Here is a 20,631-nt window from a genome sequence, read left to right as displayed (position 1 = left end):
ATGGCATGGAGAGTACACTTATAACGTTTGTGGATGATACCAAGCTGGGAGGGGTTGCAAGTGCTTTGGAGGATAGAATTAAAATTCAAAATGATCTGGAAAAACTGGAGAAATGGGCTGAAGTAAATAGGATGAAATTCAATAAGGACAAATGCAAAGTGCTCCATTTAGGAAGGAACAATCAGTTGCACACGTACAAATTGGGAAATGACTGCCTAGGAAGGAGTTCTGCGGAAAGGGATCTGAGGATCATAGTGGACCACAAGCTAAATATGAGTGACCAGTATAACACTGTTTCAAAAAAAGCAAACATCATTCTGGGATGCATTAGCAGGAGTGTTGTAAGCAAGACACAAGAAGTAAATCTTCCTCTCGACACTGCTGTTGAAAGATGCAGATAGGTGCATAGTGACATTTTCAAGGGTGCTTTGGTGCCTCACCCACACGGGAAAATTGAAAGTCTCCCCAAATTTGGCCATGTTATAAGCCTATGAAAAAAAATCACAATTCACACGTGCTGAAAAGCCTTGCTAGAGCTTCGCAGCTAAATTCCCCAAAGATTCTGTTCACACGGGGCATGCTCAAGCGTGGTCCTGAGTAGGACTTTCCTAGCGATTGCAATTCTGATCAGATTGGAGCTGGGCACAGGAGCTGAGAGCAGAGAGACTTGCTCTCCTATGTTCTAAGTGACCCCCTCTACATGCCTCAGGCAGTATGGAGGAGGAAGTTGCCTGGTCTGAGCAGAGAGGACAAGAGCCAGACTTGGAGGGGGAAACTAGACTGGGACAAGGAGCCTGGGTAGAAGGAGACTGGGACTGGAGGCTAGTTGGGGGGGATGGGAGGGAAAAAGATTGGGAGATCAGGTATGGGGAAGATTGGGACTAGATGCACAAGGAGACTAGGACTGGGAGCAGGAGAGAGAGAATGGGACTATCTGGGCAAGGATCTTGCTTCTGCATTTTATTTCCAAGCAAGAGCAGAGCACCAGCACTGTATTGTATCTCCCAACCTTCCAGCACCAAAATGTGGTGCACAATGAAAAACAAAGATAAAAAGAAGAAGTCTACTATTTCCACTTCCACCTGCATGTTCACAGTATGCATTGTTCACAGAATGCAAATACAAATGGCTGGCTTCTAATTTGCTAAAAGGTTTGCGAGGTGTCCTGTTGCAGGACCTGATCTTACACCCTTGAAGTCACCAATGGTGATGCACTAAATCAATCCCCAGCTAGCAGAATAGACCACAGGGAATCATTCTAGCCTGTGCAAGTTAGAAAAGTCCTGTGGCTGCTCTAACTTGCACCCTCAGCCCTATGGCTGCTCTAACTTATGCCAGGGACCAGTTTGGCTCCCTGGCTGGCTCAGAATTGAGAAAAGTGTATAGATTGTTTGTAGCCAGTTTTGCTCCCCGTTCCTTTCACATGCACTGAATGTGAGCTCAGTGCAGTTGAGCATTGAGCTCACTTGTCTTAATTATGGCTGTAAATAGATGTCAAAATCTAGCCTTATTTCACTGCTATACCCAGAAGGAAGAGCCTCAACAAGAGCCCCACCTACACTACCAGTAGGCACAAACAGAAGCTTTTACCATCTTACCTGGGTTTTTTTCAACCATGCAATTGGTCTCTACCATTTACCCATGTACACAAAGATGTGGCAGAAGCACCTACAGTAAATAAATAAAGCAAATTAGCAAAGCAACAAGGACAAGCCTCAAATCCTTGGAAGTGATGACAGAGATGATAGTCGCTGTTTGCAATACCCTGCATCTGAAATCATCGGTGATCACTTGATTGACAGCAATTTTGTGATGACAGATGGGAGAGAAAGCCAGGCTTAGACTCACAGTCAGACTTGTAGCTGTACCAGCAGTAGCATGATGGGTCATGAGCCCAGTTTGGATGGGGAGGTTGATTCCAGATGAAAACACCCATCGTCCTCTTTAACAAAGAGGAGGGGAGAGCTAAAAGGGGTGGATAATAAAGAAAATAAAAAGAACATACTTTAAAAAATAAATATACATTACTTTATGATGGGATATACGAATATAGTTTTTAGCTACTGTATAAGTGTACAGAGAAACTGCCGTTTTATGATCAAATTGCAAACACTATTAAGAAGAGAAATACAATTGATAAGTAAACCACAATTTCTTCATCTTCTTTACATGTTAGGTCCTTTAAAAGAACACTATATATCTATATTTGTATATCTGTAGATCCATCTATCTATACATGTACACACACCCCTTGACTAACATAGGAGCATAGATGTTGTAGAAACAAACAAGCTATATATCCCTGACATATTAAATCATTATCCTAATATGGGATATAAATATACATATATTTTGTATACATGGTGTTAAAATTAAAAGATATGCTTTCCTATGTGAGTCCCCTAGTATTAATTAGGATTTTCCCCCATTAGAGCTGTAAGTTTTGCTGGGAAAAAAACCATACATGGTGCCCTCTTCCATGTAACATACACAATATGGCTATAGTAATGGTGCTAGAAGAGCCCAGTGCCTCACATGGAATCATAAGGTATGAAAACAACAAAAAATAAGCTACAGAAAAAACAAACAAACAAAAAAGAATTTTCTGAAAACACACTCATAAGCTAGATTCAAGGAAGTACTAATTCAGGCCATCAGTACTTGCTCAACAGATCACCCAAAATTAGAGCCGACTGAAGGATTACAAAAACTGATTCATAGATACCAAGGCCAGAAGGGAGCATTGTGATCACTTAGTCTGACCTCAATAGGGCTTTTCCCACATTAATTCTCATTTGAACTAGAGCATAGCTTTCATTATTCATTATTTCTTATTCCTGTTGAAAAAGTTTCAGTCATCCAGTCACAGAGCAGAAACACCGTATGACTCAAGTGACCAGTCACATGACACAAATAATGTAGCATTGAACCGCATTGTTAACGAACAATTCAGCCCATCACTATAGTATCTGAGAGTGTACTGCTTTGTATCAGAAATCAAATAACATGTAACTTTTATTTAATGACACTGCAACATTATCCATTTTATATGAAAACTGAAACACTCCCTTTACTTTGGCTTATATGAGTTCTGTGCTCCCAGATGAATACACTCTTATCTCTGCATATGGGACTTAGCTCTGTGTGTATCAAATACATTCTCAGATGCTGGATCCACTGGAATATACACCTGGAAAGTCAATCATGTTTTCCTTTACTCTCAGTTACAACCATCATTCCTGTTAAGTATTGCTGGGATGACAGACACCTGCCACATTTTTTTAATAACACCATGTGCAAATGTTAGTTGATGTAACAAGACCTTGCTCCATTGAAGTCAACTGAGTTGACCCTGACTTACTCAGCAGAGGATCTGGCCCATATCTGGAAATAATCAAGTTTTGATTGTACTAGAGAGATGGCCAAAGCTGCAAAGTTTGAATCTGAGTCTGGATTCAAACAGTCTCAGCCTTCAGGTGTTCAGATTTGAGGTTTTAGTTCAGGTTCCCCACTACATGGTACCAGAAACAGCTATGCTCTGTTCTCATCTCCTTTTCCTTGTCATTTTGCACTTTTTCTCAAGACAAGAGGCACTGAATTAAATTCCATAAATGTCCATTTTAAGTATAAAATCTAAACTTGCCTGTAGAGCATTTTATTCTGAGCACATTGTACTGTTCTTCCATCTCTTTAGATAGTAATTGATGCAGAGCATCATAGTGCCTTGAAGTCAAAGGGAATATTTCTCCCAGCAGTGCCCTTTGTGTCCTTTAGGCAGACTTATCCAGCCATTGTGTTGGCAGTTTGGCATTCGTCCCAGGATCTTCTCTGATAGGGATGCCATTGGCCATCTTATTAAATGTCAGTGCCCATTGCTGATTAACTTTGAAAATCAGCCTTATAATCTTTATTTGCCATTTTCCCCATGTTCTGCAGAGCCTCCAAAGGAACATAGGCTTAAAGAACTCTCTTGGGGTTCTTTCTTTAGGAATAAAATGGTCTATGGCCACGGTGTCAGTGACCCTTTGCACCAATATTCCATCTTTTGGGGCGTGAAATTAACCGTCCTTGTCATTCAAGACTACAGCAATGTGACAGTCACTATTGCTGCCCCGGGCCAATCTGTCTTTCACTGCAGGATCAGCATCTACCGCATATCCAGAAATGCTGATTCCAGTGGGTAAATGGTTAATCAGCACCAGAAAATGCATGAAAAGGTCTGATAATATGTAACCTTTTCTCTGCTAATGTGGGGGATGAGAAGAGAGAGAGGAAGAACCAGCAATAGTGTTGGGAAATGGAGTTCAGGTAGATTTGACAAGACAATAAGAATTCAAGATTCCTGCTCTCCAGCCATATAAACTCATGTGGTCCATCCACAGGACAGATCCAGAATTGTGTAATAGCTGTGGGTACCTCTTTGGAAGATCAGATCTTTTCTGTTATGAATCTGAAGAAGTCAACACTGAAGCCGGTATTGTTTAATGCATGTGGCTCGCTCAAAGATGAGTGAAACAGGTTTCAGAAAAACAGTGCCAGTCTTACTCTACAGCCCTCAAAATATATCTTGTGTTCCTATGTGTTTTGTAAAGTCCTGTCAACACTCTGTAAATACACAATGATAATAACTGTTCACATTCATCTCTGATTCAGTTCCTGTATAAATGTATGGTAATATGTATGCAGATTAGGACTGCACCTCACTAACCCTTGGGATCTGGAAAGTTACGATTGTGACCCATGGTGCAACAAAAGTTGTGTACAACTGATTTACGTTCTTTTCTGTATTATTCAATAACTTATAAATCTACAAATATAGATTTAGCATGTTTGTGAATCTTTTCTGATGAATAAATTATTGTAGTCTTGAAGACAGAGTTCAAAAAGACAGCTACAAAAGGATTTCTATGAACATCTCTGTCTCCTTCTCTCCCTCTCATTCTCTTTTTTCAGAAATGTTTTCAGGCTCCTACTTAGTTCTCTCCCCAGTGACTTTGCTGCTTCCTTATCAGTCTTCAGCAGTGATATTTCCACATGACAAAATGCATGCAGCATTTTGCGTGCAATAAACCAGTCTTTAACATGGCAATGCACTGACTTTCCTAGCTTCAGTACTACACATATATCTAGAACTACTCTTCTGAGCCGCAGGGTCACGCCAGTACTTAGGCTGTTGGAGTATTATAGTGTTGGTGCTGGTTAGCCGTTAGAGATGTCTGGCTCTAACACTGTCTGCTGTTTTGTAGCATATAGAAACTAATCTCTAGTTTGGCTCTATAAACATTACTGTGCACATTCTCTAATTTTCTCTAGCCAATAGTACCATGCTCCACTAAAGCATCATTTGCAAACTATATTAGAAAGACAAGGCGGGTGAGGTAATATCTTTTATTGGACCAACTTTTGTTGGTGAGAGAGAGAAACTTGCAAGCTGCACAGAGCTCTTCCTCAGCTTGTCTTTCTCATCAACTAAAGATGATCCAATAAAAGATACTACCTCACTCACATTGGCTCCCTAATATCCTGGGGCCAACATGGCTACAACATCACTTACAAATTATATGTGATTCACAACCAGAACTTTTTAGCCAAATGGCTTTGAACATTGATTGTGCAACAGGAACCGCTAGAGCTTAGTGATTCAGATCAAATGGAACTTGGACCCAAACCAATCCTACTAAGAGGGTTAAGCCAAAAATTCAAACCACGTCTATTGTAATTATTACTGACAGGAAGAGACAATCACCCCTGTATAGAGGCTATGCACTACTTAACTAATCAAAACAGGGCTTAAATGGGACTTACATGGTGCATAGACGTTGTTCTGGCCCTCTGCACAGGGCTGAATTTCACCCATAATCCATTGGGGGATGGGAAACACTAAAGAGAAAGAGCAGTATCCACAGTCATTATTCCAGAACTTGCTATGAAGCCATGCCAGAAAACAAATGCCCGATTGCCAGAAGATATTTAGTCCTGCAGTTAGTACACAACTTAAGACGTGATCCTGACCTACAATACACAGCATGGATTTGCTCTGCATGTTGGAAAACCAGTTGCTGCATTGTGCATTGAGGTCCCTTTTCTGCTAATGCTAAGAGCTAACTCATCCATTCTGAAGTAAAGCAGCAATTCCTGACCGAAACTGATACAACTCCATTTCCACTCTAACAACACTTAAGGGTCCTAGAGGGCAGGTGATTTTTATGAACAACAAGTAATAGCAATATAACTGCACCTCATGCAGTGATAAGAAACTTCTGCCATCATGAACACATTTGATCACAAGCCTATCAGCTGATTTTCAGGCTAGTGTCTGGGAAGATCCTTTGTGCTCCCAACTCTCCTCTCTTGCCCATTTTTTAAAGAGACAGTATTTCTATTTATTTATCTATCTCATTTTGTCCAAAGCAATCACAGCCCCAAGTGCAAAAGAAGTAAAATAAAAGTAATTAAAGCCTGGAAGACATACGAAATTCTCATTTGAAGCAATACCCACATCAGATGACTTTTTACATGTTTTGTTCAGTGGAAGGCCCTGAGTGGCCTCTCATGAGGCCTATTCCAAAATCAAGCCAGGTTGAAGAACTGTTGTGGATGGGATCCCAAAGTGCCTTTCTTCCTGCAGACTCAGTGGAGGTCATGATTTCATCTCCATCATCCTCTCTCTGTCCACCCCCATGTAGCTGTCTGCCTGTCTGACAGCCCCAAAGCATAGCTCATAGAATCTATATGATAACAAAAATAGTTAGTTCTGCTGAAAAATTTATTTAATTCCTTTCCAAACCTGTGTGGCTTGCCAACTGGAGGTGTGAAACCAGCTGGCAAAAGATGCATTCATTTCAATTTCATAATCTGCACATAGTGTAACTTCCTGATTTTAAGTGGTTTTCCCCCACTTTCATGAGAGTAGCATGGCCTCAGCTTTACTTTAAACAAAGTTTAGAAATGGCTTTGTTCTGATGTAACTTTTTGGTGGATGGCTGATGGCATGCTTGATCCAGGAGAGTCTAATGCCTTTGTCTTCCCAGCTTAAGCATTTGCCATAGAAAATAGTGAAGGTCTGTTCCAGTGTGAGCTTCACAAGTAACTAGGATATGAAGAGGTTGCTAGAAAGGTTTAAATTAGAGCTGATCAGAAAATACAAATCTAGTTTCATGACAAATTTCAAAATTTAAGAAGTCGCAGGGTTTGAAACGGACCCCTTTTTTTCATTTTTTCAACCACCTCCCTTCAATTTTTATTGAACAAAATATCAAAAACACTATCACAATGGTGACAGGTTTCAGAGTGGTAGCTGTCCAAGACTGTATCAGCAAAAATAACGGGGAGTCCTTGTGGCACTTTAGAGACTAAGGTGATTTAGTCTCTAAGGTGCCACAAGGACTCCTCGTCGTGTTTATTATCACAATGGTTTTCTATAGTTTTCACTTAGTGAAAACCCAGTTTCAGTAAATGAAAAATTAAAACAAATATATATATAATAGTTGGGGGGGGGGTGGAATTGAAAGACAGGCATAATGTCTTTTTGAAAAATAATTAATAATGTTGGTGATTTAAAAAAATCATTTTAAAAAAAGATCATTTGGTTGGAAAAGATTCCAGTATCTCAGGTATAATTACTTTGGACCAGAACCTGCAAACTTGACATTGTGTAATACTTTCCCAGGTGAATAGTTCTATTGAAATCAGTGGGGTTATTCATGGAGAAAGTACTACTTACCGTGAATACTGAATGCAGATTCTGGCCTTTGGAGATGATCCAAAAGTCCACTGAAATCAATGGGAATCTTCCCATTAGGTCCAATTATTATTTAGGGCTTGTCTACACTTATGATGCTGCAGCTGTACCACTGTAGCACATAGTGAAGACACTACTATGCCAATGGAAGAGCATCTCCTGTTGATGTAGTTGAGAGGTGGTAGGTGGTAGCTATATTGACAGGAGAAGCCCTCCCATTGAAACAGCGCTGTCTACACCGGGGGTGAGGTTGGTGTGGATTTTCCACACCCCTGAGCAATGTAGTTATACTGACATAAGTTTGTGGTGTAGATCAGTTCTTAATCTCTGAAGTTGCTCTGAAGGAACAAGTAACAATAGCCACTAGAACTTTCAGGGACTGCCATGTGATTTTGAAGCACAGCCAACGGGGGCAGCACCTTTAAAGTGTAAGGTCATGCATTTAGGGATTAATAACAAGAATTTTTGTTATAAACTGGGGAGGTATCAATTAGAAATAACGGAGGAGGAGAAGGACCTTGGAGGTTGATCATAGGATGACTATGAGCCGCCAATGTGATATGGCTGTGAAAAAAGTTAATGCAGTCTTGGGATGCATCAGGAGAGGTATTTTCAGTAGGGATAAGGAGGTTTTAGTACCGTTATACAAGGCACTGGTGAGACCTCACCTGGAATACTGTGTGCAGTTCTGGTCTCCCATGTTTAAGAAGGATGAATTCAAACCGGAACAGGTACAGAGAAGGGCTACTAGGATGATCCGAGGAATGGAAAACTTGTCTTCTGAAAAGAGACTCAAGGAGCTTGGCTTGTTTAGCCTAACTAAAAGAAGGTTGAGGGGAGATATGATTGCTCTCTATAAATATATCAGAGGGATAAATACTGGAGAGGGAGAGGAATTATTTAAGCTCAGTACCAATGTGAACACAAGAACAAATGGATATAAACTGGCCACCGGGAAGTTTAGACTTGAAATTAGACGAAGGTTTCTAACCATCAGAGGCGTGAAGTTTTGGAATAGCCTTCCAAGGGAAGCAGTGGGGGCAAAAGATCTATCTGGCTTTAAGATTAAACTCGGTAAGTTTATGGAGGAGATGGTATGATGGGATAACATGATTTTTGTAATTAATTGATCTTTAAATATTCATGGTAAATAGGCCTAATGGCCTGCGATGGGATGTTAGATGGGGTGGGATCTGAGTTACCCAGGAAAGAATTTTCTGTAGTATCTGGCTGGTGAATCTTGCCCATATGCTCAGGGTTTAGCTGATCGCCATATTTGGGGTAGGGAAGGAATTTTCCTTCAGGGCAGTTTGGAAGAGGCCCTGGAGGTTTTTCGCCTTCCTCTGTAGCATGGGGCACGGGTCACTTGTTGGAGGATTCTCTGCTCCTTGAAGTCTTTAAACCACGATTTGAGGACTTCAATACCTCAGGCATAGGTGAGGTTTTTCGCAGGAGTGGGTGGGTGAGATTCTGTGGCCTGCGTTGTGCAAGAGGTCAGACTAGATGATCATAATGGTCCCTTCTGACCTTAGTATCTATGAATCTATGACCTGAAACACACAGAATTGCTCTGGCGCTAGGAAAGCTGGTTGATTTGCTCCCCTTTAGCCAGGGCATCTCCTCGTCACTGTGCCCCCTCAGGAGATGGGAGACCAGTAAGCTTCACCAGTGCCAGCTTGGCCTCTTCACTGTACTTGTGTCTGGAGAAACCAGAGCATACTGAAACATACTGTACATCCCCAAATGACAAGCTTTGGTTATCCCAGAGTTTTTGTTTAATGTTTAAATGAAGTTTTGCAGAGATACTGTTCAGTTATAGGACTGCTTTTGGCAGACAGAAAGCTTCATTTAAATTCAGCCAAAGTGTGACAGGAAACACCAAGAGGAGGAAAAATAAACCCTAAACAAAAGCTCTCATGAAGTTGATAGCATCACCAGACTAGCAAAGCAAGTGAAAAAGAGTCAGAAATTCAAGGCACAGAATTTAAAAGCCACAGTTCTTGTCTGTGGCAGGAACATATTGCATCTCATTTCTGTTCTGCCTAGTGATAAGATCTATAGAAAATCCATCACCAGTTGCAAGAGGGGTGCATTGATTGCCAACATGCTCTGTAGTTAGTGTTCAAACCTTCATGGATTTGTTGTATGCAGAGTCATAGACTTTTCTATGAAAGAGAAAGACAGTACAAGCTCCTTTGTTGTTGCCTTATGTAACCATTAGGAATTTTTTAGCTCTGTACAATGAGACTTTTTTCCTCTGTTATTGTCTCGACGATCAGTAATTTCTATAAACTGACCTTAACATGTACTCCAGCATTATACATATATATATATATATATATAAAGATCCACAGTGAATAGCCGGGAGGTTTATAGAAACGAGAAAACTAGCATTATATAGTCATAGAAATGTAGGGTTGGAAGGGATCTTGAGAAATTATCAAATCCAGCCCTCTATGCTGAGGCAAGACCAAGTAAACCTAGACCATCCCTGACACGTGTTTGTCCAACCTGTTCTTAAATATCTCCAATGACGGGGATTCCACAACCTCCCTTGGAAGCCTATTCCAGTCCTTAATTATCTTTATTGTTAGAAAGCTTTTCCTAATATCTAACCCATATCTCCCTGCTGCAGGTTAAGCCCTTACTTCTTGTCCTAGCTTCAATGGACATGGGGAACAACTGATCACTTTCCTCTTTACAACAGCCCTTAACATATTTGAAGACTGGTATCAGTCTTCTTTTCTCAAGACTAAACACACCCAGTTTGTTTGACCATTCCAAGTAGGTCAGATTTTCTAAACCTTTTATCATTTTTGTTGCTCTCCTCTGGTCTCTGTCCAATCTGACCTCATCTTTCCTAAAGTGTGGTGCCCATAATTGTACACAGTACTCCAGCTGAGGTGTCACCAGTACCAAGTAGAGTGGGACAATTACCTCCAGTGTCTTACATACTAGACCCCTGTTAATAACCACAATGTTAATACACACTCCTGTTAATACACCACAGTGGCATTCGCTTTTTTCACAATTGTTGATTCAGATTCAGTTTGTGATCCACTATATCCCCCGGATCCTTCTCAGCAAGACTGCCATCTAGCCAGTTATTCCCCATTTTGTGGTTGTACATTTCATGTTTCCTTCCTAAGTGAAGTATTTTGCATTTGTCTTTATTTAATTTCATCTTGTTGAATACCGACCGATTCTCCAGTTTGTCAAGGTCCTTTTGAATTTGTGACCAGGGTCCTAGTGGGGAGCCAGCTGTGGTCACTCAATTAGGGTGAACTGCAAAGAATGGGGCAGATAATCCCCCAAAAGCTGGTGGATATTCCAATCCTTGGATTTACCAAGCCACCATAAAACAGCTTCTTTATTACCTTACTGGTTACTCAGAAGTCCAAACAACACAGTTCCCTTAAAGTGATCCAGCCTCATGCCTCCATCCAGGTACCCATGTCAAATATGATGATTTCTAAAAATCTTATTTCACCATATAAAAGAAAAGGTTCTACCAATCCCAAAGGATTGGACTCATTACCTCCCAGGTTAATGAATGTTTCAGATCTTACCCAAATACACGCTACAGCCAATTCTTATTAACTAAACTAAAATGTATTAAAAAACAAAAGAGAGAGTATGGTTAAAAGATCAATATACGTACAGACATGAGTTCAATCCATTGAACTTCAGATTCATAGCAGGGATGGTGAGCTTTGTAGTTGCAAAGAGTTCCTTTAGAATTCAGTTCGTAGGTCATAGTCCAATGTCCAAATATACTCAGGGAATACCAGCATAACTGGGACCTCAGTCTTGCAACTCAAACTTCCCCTGTGAAGCCTAAGCAGACCTGAGATGACAGAATCAGGATCCAAGGATCTTTTATACAATTTCATGTCTTTTGACACGTTGGAGTTCCTAAGGGAACAAAAGGTAATTAGGATGACTTTGAAGGAGGTCCCTCACTGGTACTTAGCTATACGAATTAACATAAGGCCATTTGCTTGTTCCTCCACCATTTACAGTACATTTCAAAGAGAGATGAATACCAAGATATCCTGTGTTTACAATTCATTTAAAAGCTAGGATCTTCTTTTAACCTCTGAATTATCAGAATACAGTATAGATAGGGACTGTTGATTACATTGTCGCCCCTACTCATACATATGTAAATACACAAAAACACAAACATTATCTCCCCACATGTCTTTTGAGGGTTATTTATTTTGCAGGCTGTTTAACCCTTTCTAGTCATGTGTCACAGAATTCTAATCCTGTCCTCCAAAGTGGTTTCAACCCTTCCTCCCTCTCCCCCGCAGCTTGGTAAATCTGCAGATTTTAGAAGTATACTCTCCACTCCATTATCCAAGTCATTAATGAAAATATTGAATAGTATTGGACCCAGGATGGACTCTTGAGGGGCCTCCTCAGATATGACCTCCCAGTTTGACAGCAAACCCTTGCTAGCTGCTCTTTGAGTAGAAAGAAAAGGAGTACTTGTGGCACCTTAGAGACTAACCAGTTTATTTGAGCATGCTCAAATAAATTGGTTAGTCTCTAAGGTGCCACAAGTACTCCTTTTCTTTTTGCAAAGACAGACTAACACGGCTGTTACTCTGAAACCTGTCTTTGAGTAGAGACTTTCAATCAGTTGTGCATCCCCTTATAGTGAGTTCATCTAGACCACATTTCTCTAAGACATCTGAGAACTATGTAAAAAGCCTTACTAAAATCCAGATATATCACATCTACTGTTTCCCTGCATCCACTAGGCCAGTAACCCTGTCAAAGAAGGAAATTATATTTAGAAAGAGGAGAGAACTAATATTTGAGTATACAGTGTGAGGTTTTCAATATTAGATGTCCTTTATATTTCTTCTGCTATAATTCTATTCCCCAGTACTTTTATTATAGCCTACAGCAAACCTAATTTCAGGTGGGAATTAACTCAAAGAAAATGACTGGGAAAAATTGTATTTGGAAAAATTAGATCTGGAATCAGGTTGTAGTAATGAACACCTAAGGGCCAGATACTGGCCTTACTGTTTTGAGGTATACTGCAGAAAAATGTGGTAGTGGCTGTGGAGAGTCTCTGAGCAATGGTCCTCGGGCAAAAGGAATAAATGGGTGGAGGACTAAGGGCCTGTTCCGAAGCTCAGTCAAGTCAGTGGAAAGATTCCCATTGACTACAGTGGGCTTCAGATCAGGCCTGAAGTGCTCGGCAGTGCTGTTTACTACAGCTCTCAAAAAGAGCAACGTGTTTTCCCACCCTAGCACTTACTTCCAATATCAATGTGCATGCGTTTGACTTGGTGGGGTCTGAAAGCTGGCTGACCATGTCCCTCTCTTGGGACTCGGCGGTTTTGCCAGCCACCATCCCCAGCACACAAGAGAATGTTCGGTCCCTAGGCATCTTGAACAATTATAATCTCTTGGGATTTGAAGTCATGTATTTTTACAATAGAAGTGGGAGGAATTACTTCATTTTCAATTGACCTAAATCAAACAAAACCAGCAATTAACTGAAAGTGAAGCAAATCATATGCCAGTATTTCAGTACATCATAAATGTTGCTCAGTCACAATAAACAAAAAATACCCAGTAAGTCACTTTAAAAAAAAATACCACCAGTCTTTTTACCTGGAAAACTCCCACAACACAACTGGATAACTCTGTCCATTATATACCCTTCAGCACTAACTTCCTGCCTAACATCCTGAGCGCTGAGGAATGAGGACCAAGAGTTGGGGAGGAACAGCTCCCAAATCGCATTTACACACACACACGAGTTAAAGATTTTTGCATTTTACCAGGGGTACTGAGTGGGGGATGGTGCAAGTCTTCTCTCTCCCAGAATTCACACTAGGGAGATTATGTCCTAGGAGCGCATAATCTTTGTTGCACTCTGTAGTGGGCTGGTCACCCCGCTCCGGCCCTGAAGAGGTTAAAACAGCCCTGGGAGACGGCTTCCTGGGGGAGCCAATAGTAAAAGCAGCCCTGGAGAGGGCTGTGGCTGGGAAAAGCTAGGCTGATTGGGGGAAGCGGCCACATCTGGGGTCATGCCCTAATCAGGCCACAGCTGGCCCTATAAGCAGGCTGAAGGCCAGAAGCTCTAGGACGCTCACTCTAGCCCTGGAATGGGAAGGGCTAGCTGCCTGGGAGCAAGGTACGTGAAGTGGAGCAGTGCTCGGGAAGGGCAAAAGGGAGCTGGGGAGCTCCAGCCTGGTAAACCCCCAGGCTGCAGGCCTTGTTGAAAGCCTATGAAAGGTACTGGGGCTGCAGAGGGGCAGCCCAGGGATAGGCAGAGGCAGCTGGTCCTAACCCCTTGCCAGTGATGAGTGGCCATTACAGACTGCACTCTGCCCCGGTGAACAGGGGCTAGATGATGACTGGCAGTAGCCACTGAGGCAAGGTGGGTTTAGAGGGTGGGGGTTCCCCTTGGAGGGGAAACCCAGAGTGTGGGGTACTACTGGAGCAGAACCCCAGGGTAAACACCCACCGGGGTCCAGGAGGGACATGAGGGCCAGTGGCAGGCGAGACACTGGCCTACAGAGGGTGCTCCGTAAGCTGGAAAAGAGCTAATTCCCAGATGACCAGCAGGAGGCACCACACCGGTGAGTCCTCGCATTGCTACACACTCCCATCCAGTGGGTAGATGATGTAGAGATGTTGACGCAGAGAGGCTATGGTCACTCACATTCTGGCCTCAGGCTATGTCCAGTGTTTCCTACTGAATTTCATATTTAATATTTAGATAATAATAATAGAAAGGAGGGTTAAAATGACAAGTGACCCCAGAAACTGATTCAAACTGAAACGTTAGCCTATTTGGCATGTATCACAAGAGTCTAACTTGGGGTAAAATAAAACTTTAAATCTTTCAGAAGAAAAGGAAATTAAATATTAAACTGGTAATTGAAGTCATATTTCTAGGGATATCCCCTGAAGTCAATGGGAGATCCTCATCATCTTTGGATGGAGAATACATCTCGAGAGCTCTGTGTCCACTCAAGTGTTTGTAATATAACCAGGAAAAACTGGTACTCCTCTGCCCCCACACAGAATCACCTTCACGTCTGAAGATGTTACTGGACAGGTTTTAAGTAGACTGAGTAATCAACACTAGCCACATTGCCTGTTTACCCATTTTTTTCTTCCCCAGTTACTAAATCTCAAACCTGACTAAAGGATTGCTTGTCTCCTGCTGAACTGAATGAGATTTCCATTGGGAATGGAAATTTTCCTTGCCTTCATTGTGAGCATGAGGAGACTCCTGTCATGAAAATTACATGCTGGAAGGATCCACTTCACAAACAGTACTTTATATAGCCAGTTATGGAATCTGTGATCCTGAGCATCTCAATATTTGATATATAAAATAGCTCAATATTCTTGGCACATATTTTGTTCTTTCTATAAAGTTCTTTATAATCCTGCTGGAAGTCATTAAAGAATGAAACAATGAGCCATGATCCTGTACAGTTGGCTTGAGCACGACAATTTTAGCATGTATATCAAAATGTTTTTTTTCATGTCTAAGAGCATAGCACCAATTGCTGTAATGCCTTCATGGAAGGGATCAAATACTTTGTTGATGGTCTCATTATTAGCAGTGAAAAGGGCAGTAAGCATCCAGAATTCAAAGAGTTTCTGAGATGATGCAGGTCCCAGAGCTTGATGACTCATTTTGACCCGAAGCTTTGAAATATCACTTGCTGTTTGGGTTATTCCTGCTTGCTGCCTGGCATTTCAAAGTCTCTCTCTCTCTCTCTCTCTCTCTTCTTTTTTCTCTCTCTCAAGTCATCACAGCAACAAGTTTGCCAGAACAAGAGAAATGAAGAATAAAAAAAAGTAAGAAAAATGTGAATGGGAGCCAAACTGGTGCGCATCTGCCTTGCAAAACTTAAATGGAAACCAATCTTGTTACTCTGTCCGGTACTTATTCGGTTGAGTTTAGTTATTGTATCGCCCAGACTAGACAATGGACACGTACTGGGCTTAACTTGGTTTTCAAAATGGGTGCTGCAGGTGGAATCTTAAATCCGCCACTCCCTAATTAAAGGGTTTTTTCAATGCTTGCGTGCTAATTTGAGCATTCAAGTATATCCTCATGGAAAAAGGTTTACAGAGTACATCACGTACAAGATTGTCGCTAATGTTGAGACTCCTACAAACCCCCTACAATTTAAATGAAATTCACAATGTCCTATTCGTCTAGGTTCTGGGTTAAATTATTCACATTTTCACCCCATTGCCTATTTTTCTGATGAAACCTCCAAGTGTGCTGTTTAGCAGATGGTTTAAGTAGTTGGCCACATATTCAAATTTTTTTGGGGGGATAATTAGAAGATGATGCAGTTAATATTTATTAGTCATGAAGAGTTTGACAGCATGGATATTTTTCTTCCCACACAATCTTTACTGGGAAAATAAAACCCCCTTCTCTCACATTGCACATGAATCAAGTCATATTTCTGAGACAAGAAGGAAAGGAATAAAATTCACAGACCTCTGTCAGATGTGGCACTGAGATGAGGGACTGCTGCTTAAGGCAAGAATAGGCCAAATAGGAACACGGGAATACATGGGAAGATAGTTTTCAAACCCATGATATTAAAAGACTAGGAAAATGCACACAAAGCACTCAGGAAACCAGGCAAGATCTTAAGGATTGGCTCATCTCCACCACTGCACTTTTCTGATCTTCCCATGACTATAAGTTGTGCTTGCCGTGCTGCTGTAGTTGTTTTGGTCCCAGGATATTAGTTATGCTGGCTCTGGGGTCTTTGCAATACAGACCCACTCTGACCATGCCTTCTATAACTGTGGCCAAAAGAGGGGGCTGCTGAGCCCAACTGGGGGCTCCCCTTACACAAAGGAAATCCTCAGGAGAGCTGGGCAAAAATTTTCAGCTGACATTTTTTTCAGTAAAAAAATGCAAATTCAGCACGCTTCATGAATTCATGTTGGTTTCGCCAAATTGCTCTGGTCAGAAACAAACAATTCTTAAAAAATTGAAATGTTTTGTTTTGTCAATGTCAAAATGGGATTTTGATTTTATTTTTTGGTTCAAAATGAGCTTTTATATTTAATTTCCTTTAATTGTATCTTTAAAGCAATAAAAAATGTTTGAAATGGTCAAAATCAAGACAAACCATTCCAATTCAAAACAAAACAGAAGATTTGTTTGATCCAAAACATTTTTTTTTTTACTTTTCAATTGACCAAAATGTATGTATAATATTTTCTTTTTAGTTAATGGAAAACAACTTTTTTCAATTTTTCACAGTTGCCAGCAAACCAAAAAATCCTCAGTCCTCAAGTGGGTGGTTAAACTGGCTGAGCTGACTTTGTGATTTTAAAAAAAGGGGGCTCTGCCTTTTCTGCCCCCCCCCTTTTTTAAGCGTTTCTTTCTTTCTTCTGTTTTTTTTTAATAGGAATTCATGCCTTGTTTGTCTCACTTCTCCTGAGATACTCTATGGATGACAGGAGAACTGGCAGGATTATAACCTCAGAGATACCATAAAAGTGGACCCTGTTTAATTTAAAGGAAAAGTTATTTTTGTTTAGACATTTCAAACTTTGGGGGGTTTCTTTGGTTTTATTAATACATATTAGACTCAAATGCCTGAGAAACGTGAGAAAAATGTCTTTGTTAAAGCTTCATCATCTTGTCCCTTCAAAAAGAAGCTGATGGAGCTCACAGACCTCATCCCTAAAACCAGCAGCAAGTCCTCTAGCAAAACCAGGGAAGACAAGACAAGACTAGCAAACAAGCAGGAAAAAACCAACAAGATCTTAAAAATCAGAATTGCTTTACACATCATAAAGAAGCAAAAAGACAACAAACCCAGACTGTCAGCATCAGAAAAGCCTGCACCTTCATAAAGCTTGTTAGCTTGACCTCAATATAGAGCTATCATGCAAAAATTCTAGGATTTTGGAAACTTGTGTTTTTTCTGGAGAAATGCCCAGATTCTGTAATAAATCTTGAATGTATCTGTTTTTCTTGCTTTTATCAATGCAGAAAATGCTCTTTTGGAGAAACCTAAGCACTTTGACACTTCGGTGGTGGGCCCTCTTTAAATGCTTCAGCTAGTTAGCTATATACACAAACAGATGTAATATTTCCTGGATATAGGCCATGGCTGCTGCTCTGGAGGTGCTTGTGGTATGGGATTCTATTGTAAACATGTCCTGAGACGCTAGGAAGGAAAGTGTCTGTCCTATTTGTAGATTCAGTATTATTGCCAGCCAGGATCTCTGTTTTGTGTTTTTATTTTCTTCAGGGTTTTTTTTAATTAGTAGCACTGTCTGCAATTTATATCCCAGTTGAAATATTTATTTAAATAAAAATACATCTACTTCCCCACACTGTTGCTGCACAGCATCTGCTTTGATAGATGTTCAGTTTTCTGTGGTCACTTGAGGCAAACAAATCCACCAACAGTTTGGTCCATTGAGTGACTATTAATAGGAACTGAAATTGTTTCAGAGGCTATGTTCCTGGCCTGGACTGATTGTTCTTTCACAAGCTCATCTGAGGCTCCATTCCTAGTCCTGTACAGGCTGAGCTTCTGTCGAGGTTACATACCACTCAGACCACTGGAATAGGATTATAGATTTTTCCGAAGTAAATTGCGGTGCATACCTCCTGGCTTATTTCTCTAGGATTCTATAGAAGAACTGTCCAAATATATCAGACCTTCCTCCATGCCATCCCTTATTAGTTCATTGGGGGCTCTCCTAGCACATTTTCACATTCAGGTTCATTGAAAGGGCAAAGATGAGATTAGATTTTTTTTCTCCTGAAAATTTCTTTTTTTTTTTGGTGCAGCCACTTCTTCCCAAAATCAGCGGAAGGATGGAATGGTAAAAGAACAATTTCACTTTATTAACCACTCTAAAGTTAATTCCTACAATATTTTATCAAGCAATTTGTCTTGAGAGAAAATTTTCCCCTAAGAAACATGCATAAGGCATGTACTGTTTGCGGCTGCAAAAGGAAAGCTATTCCTCCCCCACCTTCCAATGTTTGCTCAGGTGCAGTTTGATTTCCATGTGAACGGATTCATAAGAACCTGCCTGGACCAGTGAGTGAACAGAAATCACCAACCAACTAGTACGGATTTTGCAAAGAAAGAAAGAGACTGTTACATAAACGCACATTCAATAAATTCATCTTTGTATTTGTGACTTATTGTAAGTCCTTGGGTGATTTGCCTTTAAGGATGAATACATTTTTAATCAAGCAAAAACGGCATACAGTATGTAAAGTTCATCCTAGCTTGAGCAGCAGTGGACTGTGTTTTTTCCCCTGGTGAACAAGCCCTCCTAGCCTGTGAGCTTTAGCTGGTGAGCTTACTACAGTCTGCCCATTAGGATTGCTCTCAATCATATGCCTGACTGCACACTTAAGTCTCACAGTGAGGAGTAAACTTTAAAGGAACCCTGTCAACAAACTTTAAGACCAAGACTTAGATTTGATTTATCTTCTCATTCTGGCTATTTTATTTTTACATTCACTAGAGACTGTTTTTAATTTATTTTGAATATTAAAAAGCACATATTCTAAAGCGAAGCAGCAAGTAACGCTAACTAGAATTTAAAGGCAGGCTGACTGGCTGGCTGAGATGCATTGTCCATTGTCTAAGCTGAATTTTGTGCAAAAAGTAAATACATTTAAATCAGTGGTGAAAAAGTAAATCAGATTTCAAAATGTTTCACGTTTCAATAACCTCAAGTATTATAGGCTTGTTTTGTAGATCTCACTGAGACTGCAGTGTCAGGGCTGGTATATTACCCAGAAGGGGCAAAGACGCAAGTGAGTCATGGAGGCTCTCTGAAATGAGTTCCAGTAAAAGCTTTATATCACATCATATTTCATATATACTACATAGAACACCAACAAACTATTTTAGGAATGAGTTAGGGAGCTTTATAGAATTTACTGGAACTATTTCTTGTATCCCTCTAGTTGAAAAGCTTAACTAATTTAGGGCCTGATTCAGAAAAAGCACGTATGATCCCATTGATTTCAATGGGACATAAGCACATGCTTAAAACCTAAGCATATGCTTAAGTGCTATGATGAATGGGTCCTAAATATCGTGAGTTTAACTGTATGGAGGCAGCTATACAAACCCATTAAATTATCTGAGAGAGCATTTCTAGACTCAAAATGTCTCAATTTTAAAGACCAATATCTTAGGCCTTTCAAAGCTTGGAAGCTTGGGGTCCCTTTGGGAATCATCCCCTTTATTGGAGTTAAGTCCCCAATTCTTGTCTTGCAGGGTTGTGAGATATCTGACATTAAAGCTGTGACATATTTATCCAGACAGAAGTTGTCACTATCTTGGGACTGACCTGAGCCTCTGGCAGGTGCACTTTGTGTTTGTGGCACTTTGTGTTTGTTCCCATATTTTTGAGGGAAAGGAATAAACTTGTAAAGGTTTTAGAGTGTTTTTAATCACCATAGGTTGATATTAAAAGTATGGTGGTTGTTAGATGCTGCTTATAAGCTTGAAATGTTAGAATAAATTCACAGGAGAGGGATTAATGGGTACAGGACAGATGATGAAATCAAAGATGCTTGATACCATTTGTCTCTGCAATTCTTCACAAAGAATACAACATTTGATTTATGTGGAATTTTAAAAGATGTCTAAGATCAGCCAGTGCCCATTCAATGCTCTGGGTGTCCTTAAAATTAATATTTCAGTCTCATCTAGGATGACCAGATGTCCCGATTTTATAGGGAGAGTCCCAATTTTTGGGTCTTTTTCTTATATAAGCTCCTATAACCCCCCACTCCCCGTCCCGATTTTTCACATTTGCTGTCTGGTCACCCTAATCTCATCTCAAATCTTGTTAGAAATTCGCGACAAATTGCT

The sequence above is a fragment of the Eretmochelys imbricata genome, chromosome 2 (genome assembly GCF_965152235.1).
Source record: "Eretmochelys imbricata isolate rEreImb1 chromosome 2, rEreImb1.hap1, whole genome shotgun sequence".
In the NCBI taxonomy this organism is placed as follows: Eukaryota; Metazoa; Chordata; order Testudines; family Cheloniidae; genus Eretmochelys; species Eretmochelys imbricata.
Note: the sequence above shows the minus strand (reverse complement) of the source record.